This window comes from Amblyomma mixtum, chromosome 4, assembly GCF_055824585.1.
Source record: "Amblyomma mixtum isolate Tamu chromosome 4, ASM5582458v1, whole genome shotgun sequence".
Lineage (NCBI taxonomy): Eukaryota > Metazoa > Arthropoda > Arachnida > Ixodida > Ixodidae > Amblyomma > Amblyomma mixtum.
The window spans coordinates 59,454,554-59,472,365 of NC_143015.1; the positions used below are offsets into that span (position 1 = coordinate 59,454,554).

At 47.1% G+C, this 17,812-nt stretch overlaps 1 protein-coding gene and 1 long non-coding RNA gene across 6 annotated transcripts in view; both read right to left on the reverse strand.

The window, feature by feature from the left end:
- Nucleotides 1-2,071, reverse strand: part of LOC149346566 (uncharacterized) — a 101,483-nt gene extending 99,412 nt beyond the window's left edge. For all 4 annotated transcript variants that reach the window (XM_089586501.1, XM_089586500.1, XM_089586499.1 and 1 more), the window contains exon 1: nt 647-2,071. The gene's annotated coding sequence lies outside the window, so the exon portion shown is untranslated. The remainder of the gene's footprint in view (nt 1-646) is intronic.
- A 251-nt stretch (nt 2,072-2,322) lies between these two features.
- Nucleotides 2,323-17,401, reverse strand: LOC149346567 (uncharacterized). Of its 2 annotated transcripts, XR_016292095.1 has the most exons (5): nt 17,243-17,401; nt 16,487-16,564; nt 9,384-9,536; nt 7,100-7,189; nt 2,323-2,450 (listed from the first exon to the last, which is right to left on the reverse strand). It is a non-coding gene; the product is annotated as an uncharacterized LOC149346567 (long non-coding RNA). The 2 variants fall into 2 exon arrangements; XR_016292094.1 differs by lacking the exon at nt 9,384-9,536.
- Nucleotides 17,402-17,812: the final 411 nt, after the last annotated feature.

Genomic DNA, 17,812 nt, shown 5'->3' on the forward strand with positions numbered 1-17,812 from the left:
GCCATCTGTCATATTATCTCGTCGAGAAATGAATATGCTACATAGTGGGTAGCGGTTCTGGGGATGCACACATGCTTTTAAAGCGTTTTAACATTTACCAGCACTAGGAGATTGTTGACTTTCACATGTGCGCTGTTTTTTCGTATGACGTGCTTCTTCCTAATAAATAATCAGTTGTCAGTTAAGCGCTGGTGTGTGTGTCTTGTTTCGTTCTTGGTCTCTGTCTGTTTGCGCTGTTCAACCATCATTATGAATGTGTTTTGAGCTTTGCACGAAGCGTCTTACTAGAAGATAGCGCGCTCTTGCAGGCGAGCAATATGGCGGATATTTGAGTGCAATTTTGTATACCATCTGAGGTGCAAGGACGCATCTCATATGAAGCATTCCTTAATTTTTCCACTTTCGGCCAACATGCCAGCTGGATTAAAGCAAACTGTTCCCTTATAAAACCTCTTACTTGGTCACTTCAGGCCCACCCATACACCTTCACGAGGTGAGCTTTGCTCATATTAGAAAAAAAGTGTACCAGTGAAAGGTAAAGAAAATTTGAGCTCGGATACAATGGTTGAGTGCTTTGTGGCACAGGCTCTCTTCGCTTCTTCGTATCTTTTAAACGCACATTTATAACAAGGATACTCAAGCTCACCCTGACCAATTTCTTGCACTTTGAATTTGTTTTGACGGGTGCGCTGCGCGCGTGACGCGGAAGTCCCAGAAACGTCCCAGACGACCCAGAACGCGCCCAGTGCGGCCGCTGTCATGGGCTGCTCAGTGGCTGGTCCATCTGCAGGAAAGAAAACAGGGTTACATTGGCACAACGGACAACCCAATGAACACTGGTATTCTCTTGGACTTCCCATCGACGTTCTAAACGTCCACAGGACGTTCAATGAAGTTTCAGTGCTCATTGAGAACTGCATTTGGTGTTAACAGTTCCGGTCTGGTGAAGGCAACCCATGTTAATGAAGGGTGAAGACTACTGGAAACTATGAAACTAATTGGGCAGTCGTTTCAGAGGCCAAAACCATACGTGTCGGAGTTCGTATTTTAGGGCTAGGCCCTGACAGCGAAGGAACGAGACCTCGCAGACGCCCCAATAGCAGATCTGCCATAAGCGTATCCGCACGTTATCATGCAACATACTCACAACAACGATAAATTTCCTGAGGAGGAGAAAGAGCTGACAAACAGCGAATATACCGAAACAAGGGGCCGGTGTCCAAAACTTCACTTGGTTACAAGATCGAAGAAAGGTGAATTCTTTACCTGGAACCCCTGAAAAAAAGAAAAAGTGGAAGATTGCACAATAAATACTACAACTCTGAGTTTCACAGAAGAGATAAAACGAAAGCTATCACAAAAAGTGCATTATCTCTGGGAGGTGACATGATGCGACCAGGGACTAGTTTTGCTGAAGGTGCGTTTCGGCGTGGATTTCCCCGACGGGATGTTGAGGGCTTTCTGAGGCCGAAAGCATATTGTCTATTGAGAGTTTTCTGGCGTGAATTGTGTTTTATTCCAGATCTATGGCTCCAGGTTATATTAAGACGCTTTGAATCTGGGGCCGCTTCTACCATCTGTGCTTTCTACCATTTCCTGTGCAGTTCAGTTCATGCCAACCTGCCCAGATTTCTTCAGCGCCCGCCAAGCTGATAGCAACGGTGTCTTGCGCGTTTTAAGGCTCCCAGTAATGCACAAGTGGACATGAAATTTTTCCTAGGCTCACAGTCAAGCATTTTTATGCTTTATTTATCCATAAACATTCATAATTGCTTCTTTAGTCTTAAATGGCAGACGCGAGCCCCTGGCGCCCCCGTCTATACCTGAGTAATGTAAGGGCAGGCACAATCAATGAAGCCCGGCGCTCATTTCAGCCGCTATTTTACCATTTAGATACCACCCGCTGCTTTTTAGCTAATGCCGCAATTCTAGTCTTAAATAAGCTTGTACTCAACCACTGGAAGGCTTCCATCAAGCAAGGATATGTATCCAAAAAGCTCGAACAAATTACGCTTAGGCTCGTGCTTCGTTCTCTAAACTTAAGAGGCGAAAAAACTTATTGCTACACGCGAACTTGTTCTTGAATGCAACAGCACCAAAAATGCGTTCTCTTTGCTTTTCGCCCACTTGTTCCGTGATACGCGTCTTCGAGAGCTCAAGTAGACAACAAAACGGACAGACAGTGCACGCAAATGCAGCCCCGCCAAAACACCTTAGCTTGAAATCCCAGCACAAAATTAGTCAATCGCGATACTCACAAATAACCAATGCGACATGTGTTGCATCGCAACAACGAAAGAGCTGGACGTCGGAAGGAACTCACCGGGTCATAGTAGTGCGACAAATGCTACAGGACTCGCCGCTGCCGGAAAGTCGGCCATTACGCGGTGCAGGTATGCCACACGAACCAATGGCCATCGACCACGGGAACAACTCCGTGATGCTGACACCTGCATGATTATGCGGAGCTTCAAAAGGCGCAGCCCATCACGACCCAGTCAAGAGTGTGCGTTAAATATAAGCAATGCTGCCTTCCTTATCAATGCTTGTCAGATTATTCGCTTTCCGATGGGAGCCATTGCGCAGTCGCTTATTGTACAGGAAGGTGGAAGCTAACGATTGGTCGCTCGGGAACAGCAACCTGGCCCGCAGAAGGCCCATCGCTGGCAGCACCTTCCATCACAGGGCAGCGGCGCATCGCTGAGCAGCTCCTCCATTGCGCCAGGAGAGGTATGAGGACTCCCAGTAATATATGAATGCAATGCAGAGAATGACATTCTGCATGTAGGCATTTGTCTTATCGCACCTTACCCTTAAAGGGCAACTGCAGCACTTTTTTGAGACTTTCACGATATTCAAGGATTCAAATCTATATAGGATGTAGGTAAAGCATGCCAAGTGTTTTTGTACTAGCATTTAAAATAGTGACGTAATCGACGATTGAATTTTGCGCTTCTCCTCAGTGCACCGAAGGAGTGCAGTAAAACTCAGCGTGACGTCACGGAAGGTATGAATTCAAGTTACCGCTGTCGTCAGCCACACCCTTCCTTGACTCGTTAGACGCTGCCAAACAACTCTCGGCAGGGTTCGCCTTCGGTGCCGTTGGTTTTTTTCCTTCAAAGCTGGCGTTTGTACGTTGGAAATGTACCGATACCTTCGATGACGTCACCATGTGCCCCCCCACTTGGCGTTGTGCGCTGCGGAGAAGCTTGAAGGGCGTCCGGATTTGAATCGGCGATTACTTCACTACTTAAGGTGCTAGCCCAAAAAGACTTCGCATGCTTTACCTGCAAGTTTCACACATTCGACCCTCTTAAGCTCGTTGATTTCTAAAACCTATGCAGTTTCCCTTTAAGGCGGTGCTTTATTGTTCACTTCAGATTTGTCTTATCTCTTCCATCTTCCTCTCTTTATATAGTTGAAGCCTACTAAGCATGAGCTATAAGCTCGGGTCTCCCGCTAGCTGCATCGTTCAGTTGCGCTGAATAGCGGCACAAGGAGGACTACGCAAAACGGTCTCGCCGTGAAAATCCGGGTATTGGAGGCAGCCTCTTCAGATGGAAGTTTGACGCTGCGCATTTAGTTGCTTCGGTCTTATCGCTGGGGTAATCACTGCGAGGAATACCTTCCGTCCCTCCGCCCTACATCTTCTGAGGTTTCAAGCAGTTTAATCGAAACCTTTGAAGCTTGCGGCCTGATACATGTCGCATTCAGCAAGAATATATGAATTAGAAAACCCACTAATAAAGGATTTCTCTAAGCGGCTAATCTGGAGAACTTATTTACCGGATACATAAGGAGCACGTGTCATTAAAGCACCTCTTGAACGCGGTCTTCATACGATTGGATCTGTGGTGCCTACACCTGTACTGCTAAAGTGCTACCCCCCTTGGACCTTGCTTGACTGTAGTTTACCGCGGGGTGTGCTCCGATTTACGAGTAGAAGATGAGGGAAATTAGTGGATAATCAGAACAGCCATTAATCAAGCCTATACTGAACAAATCCCTGCTTTTGTTTTTCTTGTTTGGCTTAAAAAAAATTAACGACGATTACGTTACTTCCTAATGCGAAATTTGAGCGCAGCAAATAAGCTGTTTCACCTTTTCGATAGATTGAGGCAAATAAATCGAGCAACACATGTATGCGCTATCACAGAAATTTTTTTTTATTTTTCACACCTATTCCTTTAACAAAGACTCCACTAACAGTTCTTGACAGTCATGAAGGAAGCTTTGTGGTCGGAGAAATAGAGTGATATATGTTCGAATTGGTACACCAATGCTTGATTCTCAAAGACGAGATCTATACAAGTGCCTCGCGAGGTTGTCACAGCCGTGGGACGCGTTACGAGCGAGAGGAACGGGATGTTCTCCCGCATAAGTGTTAGGAAATGGCTGTTTGTCTTTATGTCAACATTAAAGTCCCCCACTACTAACATCGGTGTGGATCGATGGACGGTTAATGCGAGTTGCAGGAAGTGCACGACGTCTTTCGTGAGTGCGGTAGGGGCGAAGTAGGCAGCTACTACCAGCAAGCCGTTGGGCAACTTTGCGGCGCACAGTTCGCCAACTTCATGTGACGTGCCAAACATTTCGACTGGTATTGCAGAGAGACCTGTGCGCAAGTAGATAGCGACTCCCGCCGCTCTGTTGTGGTCTCTGCGAGCACCACAGCAGTATAGGAAATGTATGATTTCGAGAGGCTCTTCGGGATCCATCCAGGTTTCAGCAAAGCAAAGTACAGAGGAATGGCGCAGAATGTGATCGTGGTGTACGTCCTTGGCATGTGCGGCAAGGGAGCGTACGTTAAGAATGTGGTTGTGAATGATGAATCAAGTGATGCCAGCGAATGACGCGTCCATTGGCTGGCTGCGTGTGTTACTGATGTGTGGTTAACATGTTAAGCTTCGCCTGTAAGAGTGGAACGCGACAGCGTCTTGCAACGCTGCCAGGGAGTCCACAGAACGCCATCGCCAATTCGGCTGTTGTACGCCTTGCTGGACGGTAAATTTATTTTTTGAGGAAAGGAAATGTATCTCTCTCGCATATCTGGGTGGACACCTGCACCTCGCCGTAAGGTAAAGGGGGAAGATGGGAGTGAACGAAGACGCCGTATTAGCTAGACGCGCCTTTGTTCATTCCAAACCATTCAGCTGGCATTACGGAGTGGCTAGCGTGCTCGTATCGCACTCCGGAGACCCTGGTTCGATTCCCCAACTCGACCAATTTCGTTCTCGGTTTTATTGATTTATGCGGTCTAACTAGAAAGGTTAATTAGGCTATTTCATATTTATATTATTGTATTTCTATCCATCGTGTTCTGTCATTAACCTGTCAATTGTTGGAACTGTCTAGGATGTTCGACACAACGTATATGAAACGAGCAACGTCTTACTGAGTGGGGAAGTGCGTGGTGGTGGAGGGAACGCGGCTTCGTACTTATCTGTTTTTTTTCAGCAGCGTCTCCTTCCGCGGACGCTGTTGTCGCTGCGGCGCGCGTCTTTCTTTTGTTTTCTTCTGACCTCTTCATTCTCCTCTATATTAATTAGGCTAATTGATTAATTAAGCAATTAACTAAACTCAGTCCAACTTAGTTGCAGCATCACTATACAATCCCTTTGATTGGTTGCATGGTTACTAGCCAAAGTACAATTGGCCCCATTTGAAATTCGCGCACTGTGACGTCACGAGCATTTCGACCAATTGAAAAGCGTGACATTGGGGGCGGAGCTGGTTACGAGGCCGACGACGACGCGAAACCCAGGAACGGACGCCAAAGAGCTGCGCTCTAATAGTAACGTCCGCTGGAGCCGCGTTTCGATCGAGGCGAACCGCAAAAGGCGCCCGTGTGCTCTGCGAGGTCAGTGCACGCTAAAGATCTCCAGGTGATCGAAATTATTCCTGAGCCCTCCGCCACCCCAAATCTGTCTCCCTTTTTTCACTTCCACCTTCTTTCCTTCTCTTACGGCGCGGTTTGGTTATCCACCGATGTGAGAGACAGTTATTGCGCCATTTGCTGTCGTCCAAAACCAGATTAAAAAAAAAAAACATTTCCATTTTAAATGTCAGTCTCAAAACTCTTTCGCACGCGCAGTTGTATGAGCGTGAAAGAAGTTGCGTTCATACTAGAAGCATACTGAGATGCTACAGAGACACTTTCTGTCACGATTGCAATGAACATGCGCCCCCATGGACATAGATTCACAAGAAAATATTAAATTCCTCTAGACATGAAATGAAATGTGAACTGACTAATGAAACACGAAATAAAACTCTTAGCAGAAGGAGACTGAATACTTCAGCAGTTACTAAAAATTTGATAGCGCAAATAGGTCTTGAGAAGTGTGAACAGAGCTTGGTACAGCTATCACCAGCTGTTATTTTTTGTTACCCTTCTCGACATTCAGTTTTCGTGCTTTCTTTGACGCTAAGGCAGCGGCGACCGGTAATAATGAATTTTGATGCATTCCGTTCGGTGCAGTAGGTTGATGGCCTAATTTCCCCGGGCGAAAAAAAATTAAAAATTAGTTTGGAGGAAAGGAAATGATATAGTAACTGTCTCATAGTCCGGTGAACACCGGAACCGCGCCGCAGCGGAAGGTATAAAGGAGGGAGTGAAAGAAGAAAGAAAGAAAGAAAGAAAGAAAGAAAGTAAGAAAGAAAGAAAGAAAGAAAGAAAAGAAAGAGAGAAAGAAAGAAAGAAAGAAAGAAAGAAAGAAAGAAAAAAAGAAAGAAAGAAAGAAAGAAAGAAAGAAAGAAAGAAAGAAAGAAAGAGAGAAAGAAAGAAAGAAAGAAAGAAAGAAAGAAAGAAAGAGGTGCTGTAGTGGAGGTCTGGGGAACACTTTGAACCATCTGGGGATCTTTACTGTTCACCTACATCGCACAACACACGGCCGCCTTTTGCGTTTCGCGCTCAATCGAAACGAAGCCGCCGCGGTCGGGTTCGAACCCGAGTACTCGGACTTAGTAGTCGAGCGCCCTAACCACTGACCATTAGCATTTTCATCCACCTTACGCAGATGACGAATACGTTCTTAACCACGTAAACCATGCAATACACAATGCTTTTGTGTTCACCAAGAAAGACTGAGGTGTTTACCTGTGAGCTTGACTCTCGCTCTCGATCTTCGTCAGGTGCTGTCGTCAGTTGTTTCCGTGACAACGAAGAAACTGCGTTCTTTAGTCACACCTGCGGATGCGTCGGAAATTTGGAAGCTGGTTATAAAATACGGCGAAAGATTTTTCCCTCCAGCATGGGGAGCGTAACGCAAAAAAAAGGCGGGAACCAAGTCAGTGTCGATCTCCGACGAATGCCACGAACAACGGCGAGGTTGTGGCTGGTAGTTTAGAGCGATTTGAGGCTTATCACATTCGTTCCGGCTCAAACAGAGCAGGAAATTTTTTTCTGACGTGACGGTCGCTTAGTCCGCAACAAACGTGACGGTGAAGGATAGAAGAGTCCATCTAGCTAAGCTCAGGTGTTCGCTGCAGCGTTCATGCGAAAATAACTGTGTCAGAGCAGTTTATTCTGGGTAAGCCTGAAATGATCACCTTCAAATCGCGCTAGACGACGCAATTTGGGCAGTCAGTCGCGAAAGGGCAGACCCAGTGCACTCCAATTGTCCACCTATAGAAAATTAGAGTTTCGGTGGAGGCGAAATTCTAGATAAGAAAAAGCTGCCGTAGCGGTGGGCTCTGAAAGCTGCCCTGGCATCGCACGGCACAGATACCTTTTCGCATTTCGCCTCCATCGAAACGCGGCCGCCTGGCCAGGTTCGAACCCGGGAACTCTGGCTCAGCAGCAGAGCGCCCTAACCACTGAGCCACCGCGGCGGGGTCTTGCACATGTCCGCTTCGGTCTGTGCCATGTGCGGCATAGTTTGCAACACCTTGCCCGTATTTAGTAATAACGTGATCTGGTATGATGTGCACTGAAAACTGCATCAGTGCTGGCACCAGCTAAAACTAACTTTACCAACACTGCTTTGCGAATGCTTACGGTTTTGCACTGAAGTGTCAAAGATAAGCGTTTGTGTCCTAAGTGTTGGATTTCTTCGAAAATAACGCGAAATGAGACGGAAACAGCGTTTTCTTACTCCTTTCTTGAACAAATAGGAATTTCGGGACTTGCGCTCAGTGGACGCTTCAAGGCACTGGACCTAGGGGTTGTATTTTAACATGATAGCGTTTAGGGCCCCGTGTTGTGTCGCAGAAAACCCGGTGTCGTTGTCGTCCCCGGCGTTGGCTGTGAGCGAAAAATCCCAGCAGCATTAATACATAACAGTATCTCGGGTCATAGCTTGGATTCATCTAAAAGGTTTGTTCTAGTGTTGTTGTTGTTGTTGTGACTGGGAGAAGAATAAAATGGCCTGGCTTAGCTTATGGTTAAGCCTAGGATGCGAAGCATAGTTTTGCGGTCTCGCGAGCCGCCCTCTCCCTGGCCGACATCTCGCTGCACAACTGACTCAACGAGTGCGTCGCCTTTTGCGTGACGTCAGTATCTCCTAGCGGTAGGAGCGGGAGTTAGGCCGCCGGTGGAGGCTGCGCGTTCGCGAGCGAACGCACGAGGCCCCAGCTTTCACAGCTGTTGTGACGTCATATCACGTGGTGCGCCGATGAAGGTCAAGTGGTAGCTACGCGGCCGTGCGCGGCGCAGCAAGGAAGAGCTCGGTTGTGCGAATAATATGCTTCGCTTAAAAAGGAAATCGCATGGGCCTGCCTACTGGCTCGAGCCGAGCCACCACCGCTGCCACGTGCAGATAGAGGAGAAATAAAAGGTCAGAGAAAAGAGAAAAAGAAAAGCAAAGACGCGAGTCGCAGCAACAACCGCGTCCGCCGAAGCGGACGCTGCTGAAGAAACAGATAAGCGGCCGAAGCCGCGACGGCTCCGCTACCTCCACCTTGGTTCCAGTGTATTGACTACCTGCACGTCCTGTCGTATACAAACTTTTGTCATGCAGGCTTTCGTCGGTAAGAAAATGCGGCTACAGCGTTCGCCGGGTGCATCTGCAAGTTTCTGTTGTCCTATGGCGCTTTTTTCAGTATCCCTCACATAGTCGTTCACGCTCTAGCGTTCGGTCGAAAAGCCGTCGGCGTTGTAGTTGTAGTTGCTGGCATCGCGATGGAAAAAAAAAGTATCATGCCAACCGTTTTCCGCAGAATGTTCCAGATGGTGTAATACCATTCAGCCTTTGGAGTAGCATAAACTTATTGGTTTAGTTAGAGAGCTTGCGGCAGGAATTCTAACCGGAAACCTATAATCGGGGTTGCGGGTTTCCACCGAGATGTGTGAGACAGTTACTGCAACTTCCTTTCCTCAAATCCAATTTTCGTGTCGTCCATTACGGCCCTGATACACAGCATCTCTTTTATTGCGAAAGTACTACGCCAGGTGTCGGCTCTTCGCGGTACCGCAGCCTACCGTTCACGGCCGGTGGTCGGTCATGTGACTACTGACGTCATACCAGAGCGAGAGATGGGGCACCAAGTCGGCTCTTCAGTGCGCCGCAGCTACAACTTCGCGGCCGGTCGACAACCTGCGACCGAACAAAGGCGCATCTAACTAGTACAGCGTCTTCGTTCACTCCCATCTTTCTCCCTTCCCTTATTTATTTATTTCATTACCCTCAGAACCAGAGGGCATTACAGAGGTGAGTGGATTACACACGAAAGTGAAACAAAAAATACAGCTGTAGATACACTTAATAATTAGACATAAATGAAGCCCAGAGAAAAAAAAACGAACAAACAAGTTACGTCAAAACAAGTAAAAAATTAACAGCGCATATCGCAGAATGAAAACAACAACAAAAAGCAACAGCTTACAATAAAAACAAACGACAAGAGAAATCACGTTCAAAGGGCAGTAACACGCGCATATAAAACAAGTGGAACAACCGTAAAAAGGAAAAAAAAAAGATGACAGTGTTAAGTATTCTCGAGTTTATTATGACAGCAGCAGGTTGGTTAAAGCAGATTTAAACAGATTTATCTGAAATTTCGACGATAGATCCGGGAAGGTGATTCCAGCTTACTGACGTACTTGGGATGAATGAATTGTGATAATGGTTGGTTTGGCATGAAGGAATACCAACCTTATGACGATGGTCAATGCGATGTGAAATGTAAAAGGGTGGTAACATTTTATTCCTCAGAATGGGATTATCGTAATAAATCTTATGGAACAGGCAAAGACGGTATATTTTTCTACGTTGTGACAGCAGGGGTAGTGACAAGCTTGTTTTCATAGTCGTGACGCTGGAGTTGCGATGATAATTTGAAAGAATGAAACGAGCCGCCCGGTTCTGGACGGATTCCAGTTGATAGATGAGCGTCTCTTGACTGGGGTCCCAAACAGATGCAGCATATTCCAGTTTAGTACGAACTAACGATTTATAAAGAAGTAATTTTACAGAACTATGAGCAAGATAAAAATTTCGGCGTAAGTAGCCCAGCATGCGATTAGCGTTGTTAGTTATATAATCTACATGCGTGTTCCAAGAGAGATTAGAAGAAATAAATACGCCTAGATATTTGTAACAAGACACAGATTCGATGCTGCTCTTATTAAGATGATACGTGGGCAGTGAAGCATTACAACGAGAAAGACGCATGTACTTGCATTTCTTAGGGTTTAGTTCCATGCACCAGGTGTTAGCCCAGTCAAGAACATGATCGATATCGGACTGAAGAAGAGTTACATCAGGGTCAATGTTAATTTCGCGGTATATGACGCAGTCATCTGCAAAAAGGTTAATTGATGAACATATGCTAATAGGCAAGTCGTTGATATATATTAGGAAAAGCAAAGGCCCCAACACAGAGCCTTGTGGTACGCCTGATTCGACTGGCGATGTGAAAAAGCAAGTGTTATTTACTGTGACAAATTGTGAACGATCAGTAAGAAAAAAATGCAACCATGCAAGAATGTTAGTGTCAAGGTTAAGTTTCCTTAGTTTGAAAAAAAAGCAGTTGATGTGAAACCTTGTCAAACGCTTTGGAAAAATCTAGGAATATACAATCGACAATGGAACCCGAGTCAAGAAGGGAATTCAGATCATGCGTAAACGATAAGAGTTGTGTTTCACAGGAAAATGACTTATGAAGTCCATGCTGATAATCTGTAAAAAAGGAATTTGACTGTAGGAATGATGCCAGGTGAGAGTAAATTACATGCTCCATGATTTTGCATGGAATCCTCGTTAGAGAAATGGGTCTATAATTAAGCGCTGAATGTTTATCTCCAGACTTGTGCAAGGAAATAACCTTCCCGACCTTCCAGTCGCCAGGAATGCAGGCTGTGTCAAGAGATTGCTGGAAAAGATGAGAAAGAATTATAGCGCTGTATACTTTAGTCCTGATCAGAAACTTTGAATTGATGTTATCAACCCCACATGATGAAGAAATTCATTGTTTTTCTATCATTTTTTCCACGCCAGCAATATCAAAGATAATAGGGTCCATTGGCAAAAAGTCAGCATCGGGAAATGTATGTGGTACAGAACACACATTTTTTGAAAAAGCAGAGACAAATACAGAGTTTAGAACATTCGCACACTCATCAGGCCGGATAAGTGCGTCGGCTGAGTCCTTAAGGGCGATAGCAGTATCGTCTCTTTTGTTAACGATGTTCCAGAATTGCCTAGGGCTACTAATTAAAAGAAATGGTAATGTAGTATTGAAAAATAAATCCTTGGCGAGCTTGAGTGCTTTTTTGTATTCGGTAGCTGCGGCCTGATAAGCATTCCAACGAACTTGAGAACCGGTTAGTTTTGCCTTTCGAAAGATACGTTTTTCCTTGTTACTGAGCCTTTTCAACGTTTGAGTGAACCATGGTGATTGCCGTTTAGATGCGATAACTATGCGCGGAACATATTTATCGATGAGCGATGAAACTTTTTCCGTAAACAAATTCCAGTTGGCGTTCACGGAGCGGTCATGAAATCTGGGTAAGTAATCGTCTAAAAAAACAGACAGTTCACGGTTAACGGCATCAAAATCAGCATTTTTGTATTCCCCTATATATTTCTTGTAGTTGCTCTGGTGAGGCATGGTGTAGGTTAAATAAAAATGAAGCAGTAAGTGATCACTTAACCCTTGTAGATACGATATGGGCGGGAAAAGATCAGGTGAAGTGGTGAGCACTAAATCTAAGATGTTAGAAGTAGCAGAAGTAATTCGAGTTGCTGCATTACAAGCGGCGACAAGTTGAAATGGCTGCAGAAATTCAAAAATCTGTCAGCTTCACTAGAAAAAGGATTACAATAGGAACGCACATTAGACCACACAACATTGGGAAAATTAACATTGGGAAATGTTAGGCGAGGTTCGGGTGTCCACCGAGAAATGCGAGAGAGATACATTTCCTTCCCTCAAAAACCAATTTACCGTCGAGCAAGGCATAGAGCCAAATGGGCGATGACGTTCGGTGGACTCCCTGGGAGCGTTGCAAGACGCTGTCGCGTTTCACACTCAGAGGCGAAGCTTAAGATATTAACCAACCATAAGCGAAACACATAGCGTAGCCAAGGGGATATTGATTTCGCAATTACCTAGGCTTAACCAAAGCTAAGCCCAAGCATCTCTTTTCTCTCTCTTCTTTCACTCCCCCCTACCTGTCTTTCGTTACGGCGGGGTTCGGGTATCCACCGAGATGTGAGACAATTTACTGAGCCGTTTCCTCTCCTTAAAAATGCGCTACGTTCAAAGCGGTTTGCAACGGGTAAGACGTCGCGCTGGACGGGCGATGGCGTTCCGTGGACTCCCTGGCAGCGCTGCAACATGCTGTCACGTTCCACTCCTAAACGCGAACATTAAGTGTCTTCGAATTTTATTGCGAAAGCAGTACTACTCGCACTTTCAAGCCTTCGCGTGACCCGGCCGCAGTTGCGTTTGACCTTTAGCGGAGTCAATATGGGCGACTAACTTGCTCCTTCAGAGAGCCCGGCTGCAGTTACGCCGCGCCGCGCACCTGTGGCGCTACTGCCGCTGTGACGTCATACCAGCTGTAGATTATGGACGACCAACTCGTTCCTTCAGAGAGCCCGGCTGCAGTTACGGTGTGTGTTTGCCGCGCTGCGCACCTGTGTTTTAAGTAGTGACGCCGAAACGCGGACACATTTGCTAACATTCCTTGGTCACGACAGTATGAGGCATTAAAGGCTTTCGCCTTAAAATTGGGAGTGGATTAGCTCTGCCATGCCAGGGTGTACTTAGCGTGAGGTGAGGGCGAGGTGTCCACATCTCCGTGGACACCTGAACCAGATGGAAGGCGCATAACTGCCCTCTTGGAACAGTGGACACCTCAACCATGCTCTAAGTGGCGGTAGTGACAGGTGTGCGGTGCATGCGTTGGCACTGCAACGTTGTGCCAGAAACATGGCGCTCAAGCCATAGGCCGTCGGCGTTCGCTGTGTTCATAGGCGTTTACCACGTTTCACACTCGGGTCATTTTAAGGAAAGGCCTGGGTCAGTGGACGCCTGAACCGTGCTTATATGTACGTGGGGGAATGAGAGAGAGATAGGAGCAGCAGCCATTGGCAAGGTTGTGCCAGAAACGCGGCGCTGAAGCCATAGGCCATCAGCTTTCATGGCGTTCATTGGCGTTGGCGTTGTGAACGTTTCACACTGCAATCATTTTCAGGAAAAGAAGGCGAGTGCGCGCGGCAAGGCACACCCGCTGTGCGTAGTGACGTCACTTGCTCCCCGCGCATGCGCAGATGGTCGTGCAAGAGCACGCGAGACGGCGAGACTTTGGGCAATGTAGCTCACGCAAAAATATATGGCTACGCGCAGATGTCGCTTTCGCAATCCTCCAGGTTTAACCAGAGCTAAACCACATCTATTTTTTTTCCTATTTCATTCCTTTGTCCTTTTAACATTGCAGCTACCGTTTATGACGTCAGGGCTCATAGCAATGATGCAATATTATACAAGAATATTCTTACAGTAAACAGCCCCTTGCAGCCACTTTCACACAGGCACCGTGGTTTGCGCAAGGTCGCAAGACAACGTAGATCCGGGCGACCCCTCCAACTCTTCTAAAAATTTCATTTTGCGCATAAAAGTTTTTCATCCTCTCTTCGTCCGCCGACTTACGCATCCGCAGTGTTAGTTCAATGGCAGGGACACTCGGCTACTCTGTTATAATAGGCAGGTGGACTCCTCGCCGCGGTTCGATGAAGAAATGCAAAATGCATCTGTGTCCGTTTGGATTTTTCCGCGCGTAAAGGAGCGCAGGTGGAGTAAATTATTCCCGAACTGTGAACGGAGGCATTTCTTTATATTTACTTTACAGCCTCATGCATTGCTAACCAATATGTGAGGCAACTACGGCGCCACCTAATTAAAAAAATTGGCTGAGGCTTAATTAGGTTAAGCCAGGTAATTGCGAAAGCAATTTCCCCTGGCTGCGCCTAGGTTGGCTGGTGGTATGTCTTGGTGGTGCTTTTAGTAAGGGTTACGTTATCGAAGTTAGTTAATGACGCTTAAAGTTCGCCTTGAGGTGTCGAACGCGACAGCGTGTTGTAGCGCTGCCAGGCAGTCCACGGAACGCCACCACCCGTTCGGCGCGATGCCTTGCCCTTTGAGAGTTAGAGCTACAGTAAATCGCTTCATACATAGGCGCTGCTGTTGATAATGAGGATGAACAGGACGAAAAAACCACAGCGGAGGTTCAGTGACGATGTCTCAAATTGAGTGTGAGATAGTTGCAGCGATGAGCTAGAGATGATACTTGCATTCAGCAATTCAAGAAACGCTAAAGGTCAATGGTGGATTCTCCGGGACGACGGCCAAGAGCGGAAACCTCGAGCAGTATTGCTTTCGCAATATAAACGATGTTCAAAGGTATTTCCAACGGGAAAGACGTCCTGCCGAAAGGGCGATGGCGTTCCGTTGACTCCCTGGCAGCGCTGCAACACGCTCTCGCGTTCCATTCCTTAAGACGAAGATTAAGCGCCCTCAATTTTTTTTGTAGGTGCACACCACAGCCACCTACCTCGAAGTGTGGTTTAGGGGTCCACTGAACCAGGGAGCGATTTATGCGCCTTTCCTCTCCTCAAAAAAAGCGGATTGTGCAACGTTGTCAGCTCCAATAAGACTATGAATTGTGGTGACCTACTCTGTGGCGCCTTTATGCGCGTTTATGCGCGTTTATGCTAGAAGTTCTAGAAGTGATGTCGGAGCACGTTATGTTTCCCCAGGTGGTCCAAATTATTCGCAAGCGCTCCACTACTGCGTTTATTTCTTTTTCTCCTTGCACTGAGATGTCAAACAGTTACTACGCCATTTATTTCCTTCAGAAACGACTAATTCCCACCCGCCGCGGTGGCTCGGTGGTTACGGCGCTCGGCTGCCGACCAGAAGACGCGGGTATGATCTCGGCTGCGGCGGCCGAATTTCGATGTAGGCGAAATTCTAGAGGCTCGTGTACTGTGCAATGTCAGTGCACGCTAAACTTCAGCTGGTCGAAATTTTTGGAGCCCTTCACTACGGCGTCTCTCATAGCCTGAGTCGCTTTGGGACGTAAAACCCTAATAAACCAAACCTAAACTAATTCCGCAGGCGGGTTGCAGGTTACGACTTTGGGTGGTCGAGCCTAAGGTCGCAGAAGCTGCCTCACTTCTTGGTGGACACCCGACCGCACTGTGAGAGTAGAGAGGAAGGTGGCATCTCAAAGACAGGAAGAGGTGCTGTAGTGGAGGGTTCCGGAATTATTCCCACCTGATATCGCGCAGCACACGGGCGCCCTTTCGTTTCGCCTCCATCGAAACATGATTGCCGCGGCCACGCTCGAACACGGAAACTCCGGCTCAGTAGCCGAGGCACCGCGGCGGATGGCTGTGGAAATTAGTTGCAAACTTCCACCAGCCACCACCAGCCACCAAAGAGAAATTTGCGAAGTGCATAAATAGTTGTTTTCCTAAAGGCACAAATCTGCGTGTATGAGCTGCCTCAGAAAAGAGTTACAAGAGATCGTAAGATGTCTATTTGCTGCTGCGTATGGAACAGGTGCCACTTTCCCAAAAACTGACGCGATGTAGAGAATTTCCCTAAAGTCCAGGTCATGAGCAAAATAAGATGCAGACACGATGAAGCAAAAAAAAAAAGAGGGGGGGGGGGTTATGGCTTCACGGGGGTTTAACGTCTCAAAGTGACTCAGGCTATAAGGGACGCCGTAGTTAAAGGCTCCGGAAATTTCCACCACACGATTTTCTTTAACGTGCACTGACATCGCAAAGTACACGGACCTCTGGAAGTTCGCCGCTATCGAAATTCGACCTCCAAGGCAGGGATCGAACCTGCGTCTAATGGGTCAGAATTAGAGAAATTAGGGCAAGAACCTAGAAGCAAACTGAAAACCAATAGTTCGCTGTCCTGATATTCTCTTTCATGTGGTCTCCTATTCCCATGGTAATCACGAATTAAGGAGCCTTACACCAGCTACGCCGGCTATACGTTTTAACGATGTCGAACTCGTACTCACATCGGCGTCGCTCGTTTCCTGACGGCCATGCTGCGGTTGTTTCACCGGATCTTTCACATGGATGCGAATTCCTTCTTCCTAAATGTGTAAAAGGAAAGGCCTGTTAAGATTCTGGGACACTCGAAGAGTCTTTCACGCCTCCACAAGGCCTGCCGACAGTGCGTCCGAAAGCGCATTCAATCATCCTTCACTGTCAAAATGTTAGGTTTTTTATATTTTTTAAGGCACACTCGTCGACTGAACGATTATCAGTACTAGGCCTGTTCGCGGATGCAAACGTGCGAGGCTGCATTGGCTCTCAAGTGGACAGGATGATAAGAACGCCAGTCGCCGCCACCTTGAACAAATCGAACCGAGGAAGCCGATGCGCTATGTGATAGTTGCGAACTCTCGAAGAAGTAGTACATCGGGAGGATGCACGTGGCATACAGTAAACCGCACGAGCAATGAGCGGCTGCCCTCTCGTTATGTTACGAGAAGCTTTTGAATGCACAATGTGCATCGAAGAAGCTAGCTTAGACGCACGTCCAGCGCTACAACACCTACATGCACTTAGCAGAGAGCGCTTTGACCGCCGAGGAAAACATGAAAATGCGGCAGTGTCTAATGTTGGCTTTAAGACCAGTTACCGGGCAAACTATTCTGCCGCAGACTTCCAATGAGATGTCCTAAAAAGGCTTAGATCTACCAGCCCACTCTCGCTGTTCCGGAACATGCTATATCTTTGTGCTGTTATGAGGGCACTGTAGTCCTCACCATGCACGATGACGTCTGCTCCAGCGCCGATGCAGATGCCGTGGAAAGCTTCTGCCGGGTCGATATCACCCCACATAATTATTAAAAGTCATCTAGGTTTTCCGGCGCCTTCAAGCAGTCCCTTTTGTGCATTCCGAGACGCTGCACCTGCGACATGACCCGAACACAATGGCGTCTCTTCCTGGACTGATGTCGGAGGCCCTTCTGACTGGGTGCGCTGCCACGTCAGCAGTACAAGTCGTGCTTAAGTGCTCACGTGCTCACGTGCACTCCATCTCTCTCTCTCTCTCTCTCTCTCAGCTGTTTCGTGGTCTCTTTCGCATCGAGCGCGCCGAAGAGGTCGCCGCCAGCTATCAGCTAACGGCCACCTGGCCCTTCTGCTAAGCGCCCAGGAACCCTTCTTTTCCGACAATAAAGTTTTCTCTCTCTCTCTCTCTCTCTCTCTCTCTCTCTCTCGCATTCGCTTGCGTATTTACAGCGAGAACACAGGGAAAAATTCAGAGCAGCGGAGAATATTGGTTTAGAAAAAAGGAAGGTCGCAGTAACTGCCTTACTTCCAGGTGGGCGCCT